The sequence below is a fragment of the Wyeomyia smithii genome, chromosome 2 (genome assembly GCF_029784165.1).
Source record: "Wyeomyia smithii strain HCP4-BCI-WySm-NY-G18 chromosome 2, ASM2978416v1, whole genome shotgun sequence".
Taxonomy (NCBI): domain Eukaryota; kingdom Metazoa; phylum Arthropoda; class Insecta; order Diptera; family Culicidae; genus Wyeomyia; species Wyeomyia smithii.
This window is the reverse complement of record NC_073695.1, coordinates 175,980,126-175,983,712: the sequence shown is the minus strand read 5'-3', so window position 1 is coordinate 175,983,712 and position 3,587 is coordinate 175,980,126.

Sequence of the window (3,587 nt, the reverse complement as noted above, 5' to 3'; positions counted from 1 at the left end):
CACTAACATTTTAATACTCAAGGCTTCAGGGCAGCCTCAAATTGGTTTAAAAAACCGACCTCCGAAAAATCTCGGATTTGGGTCGGGCTCGGGTTTTACAGCTTCGGGTTTCCCAGGAATAAAATCTTCGGGTTCGGGTCGGGTTCTGGTTTGATTGAAAAAAAAAGTTTCGGATTCGAGTCGGGTTCAGGTTTCAACCGAAAAAAAAATCGGGTACGGGTTTGAAAAAAGCCAAACCCGACCATCTCTACCAACCACATTGCATTTCCTAATGTCATATCTACTGGGCGATGAGGATAGAACATGACCGTTCACCATAGTTTGGATTTAGCTTTTAACACGAAGAAGCAGCATCACAAATGGTACACAACAAGTTTTTACCTAACCCTCCTAACATTTTCAGTATCCTATAAGTCTAGCTGATCTGTAATCGCTGTCGTCGAATGTCAATTATCTCCCTCTCCACTCTGCAATTTGTGCATAGGACCCATAGAAGCAAAGTAATAATGCTCTATTGGAAAAAAAGAGAAAAGTCAGATATCGAGTGTGTTCAGCATGTCAAGAAAAGCGACAGTCAGGCTGCATGAAATCTGGAACGTGCAATGACCGCCAAACATGTACCAACCAACCAACCAAGCCGATTTGAACAAAACCAGCCCCAGCCGAACCAAGTCGCATCACATCATGAAACATTCAAGCATTATTCCCTATATATCGGAGGCCTCACGAGCGAGACTATCCAGACCCGACCTCCTCCGGCGATTGCACACTAGCGTCACTGGCGTTCGGTTTAGCAGCTCCGTCTTTTCCGCCGGGTATAGCGTCGCTCGCATGATTCGTCATCATCGCAACTTCGGCGGGTTTTCGCCACATGTATGAAAAAAAAGAAAAACCTTTGGTGAAAACCCCACTCCAAGGGTGAGTTGGCATTAGCTGTACTTTGACAAACGGTTGCCCCAAAACGAAACCGAGTATAAGCAGCATTGCGGGTCTGACTGTTGGTATCACTTTGGTTTATTTTTGGACGGGTTTCAACCAATAAAATAATAAAACATAACATACATTATTTATTTGGACCATACAGACTATTTTAAAAATTAACACATTTTCTTCACTCATTTACATTGTGAATCTATGAGAACAAAACATTCTGTATTGTTCTTAATTGCGATTTATAAGTTTAATACTTTTTTATATAACAATGTTTATACTCATGAACTTTAGGTTTTCAAGTATCGTCGATAGTCCATACACACTTAATTGCGTAATGTTTTCTCGGCAAAGTAAAATACCGAACTACTTGAAAACATTTTAATTCACCGTTGTTCGGTAAGAACATTACTGAGAAATCGAAAACCTTACGTGTTTACCGGAATAACATAAATTTTTTTACCGAAAAAATCCGTAAAACTGAAAATTTCCGAGTTCAGTTAATTAAAATACCGAATCTCGGAAACATGTTTTGAGCGCTGAATATCGCATTAAATTTTTTTCAGCTTCGTATGTGTGTGTGTGTGTGCGTGTGTGTGTGCGTGTGTGTGTGTGTGTGTTTACAATTCTGTTCCCACTTGCCGGCAGTGCTTTTATGGAAAAACCGAAATTAATCCACCTTTCTCATTCAAACTTATTATTTGTAAAAATAGATTTAAATGAATGCTTATATCCAGGTTCATTAAGCAGACAGTATGTGAAGTAAAGAGAGCGAAAAATAAGCGAACTGGAAATATGATACAGATTTGGAAAAATATACCGCATCCCGACGGGACTTGAACCCGCAATATCCCTGTCTCCAGCATGGTGTTTTGACCAATTAAACTACGGGGGACGGTGGTACTGTTCTACAATAAAATATGAAATTTGACGTAATGTTAGTGCTTACGAAATAGCGAAATAAAAGAAATGGCTCTTAATTTCGAACAATTCAATCACGAGCGATACCGGGAACGTTCAAATAGTACGATACCACATTTAAATCATGTTGAGGCCATATATATTGATCAAAGCAGGTATAGTTTTGAATAGTCTTTGAATTTCTTTTCGTTCCAAAACTTTTGAACCACATATCAAATTGTTATGAAGTTTGTTATTTGTAAGTTTGAGAGATGACTCGTTTGTATGACACTAGTTATATTCAAATAAGTCGTGTAATCTTTGAGAAAATAGACTTTCGTTGTTTTAACAATTTAATACATAACGGTTGCTTAAGTTCAATTATAATCAAATGAAAAGGGAACGTATAGGGCAGCCAACATTTGAAACCACGTGTTCACGTGTAATTCATCCGTTAACCCTTAACTAGCCCGTTCATCTTATTGTTCAAATTTATTGTATTATTGTTCAAATCGGTTGTGTAGTTTCTAAGATAATGAAGTTTCGTGATTTTCACATTTCGATACATTACAGACGAAGTTACAGTCCAATTACAGCAAAATTCAATAGGGTGTTATGAGGCAGCTAGACCTTTCATTTGACATTAATTTTGTGAAAATCGGTTCAACCATCTCTGAGAAAAGTAAGTGAGTTTATGGAGTCTTTGGAATATGTTTCTTTTCATACCTGGATTTCACATTTTGAAACATAACAGGCAATAGTCCGATTACAAAAAAATCAATATGGTCTTATGGGGCAGCAAGACTTTCCATATGACACTGATTTTATGAAAATCGGTCCAGCCATCTGTAAGAAACACGAGTGAGATTAAATAGTCTCCAGAACACGTTTATTTCCATAAATTCTGAACCACAGGTTCAATCTTCATAAAATTCAAAAGTTAAGGGTTTTTCAGGTAGCCCGTTCTTTTGAAATTAATTTTGTTCAAATCGGTTATGTAGTTTCTGAGATATTGATGTTTCGTGATTTTCACATTTTGATACATAACCTCGAAAGCAAAAATCCGATTACAATAAAATTCAATAGGGTCTTATGGGGCAATTAGACCTTTCATTTGCAATTAATTCCATTGAAATCGGTCCAGCCATCTCTGAGAAAATCGAGTGAGATTGGGAGAGCGTTACATACACACACATACAGAAAATGCTCAGCATCCGGCCCTTCTGAGCACTTTTATACCTTTAGTTTTTGCAGTGATTGCTATACCTTTCTAGGAGAAAGGCAAAACCTATCTGCATCCATTTCTATTTGAAGCTGGTATATATTTTATTTTTTAATATATTTCATAATATATGGATGCAAATAGAGCGGGGGCCTAGTGTGGTTGGTAACGTCTCCGCCAACCACGCTCGACGCCTGGGTTCGAATCCCACCGCCGACATAGGTGTCGATGGTTGTGAGGTGGCGTGATCCACTCACAACCAACCCAACTGGTCTAGATTCAATCCTAGCCGACACCGGGAGATTTTCTGAGGCGAAAAATCTCTGGGATCACGCCTTCCATCGCATGAGGAAGTAAAGCCGTTGGCGCCGGTCCGTTAATAAACGGCTCGTGAGTTAGGGTCCTGGGTGTGGAGTCGCCTCCCTGGGCGTCGGTGATTGGCCACAACAGTGGCGGAACTAGACCGACGGAAAATAAGCGAGAATAAAAAAAAAAATGGATGCAAATATTTTTAGCCCTGGAGATGAAAGGTGAC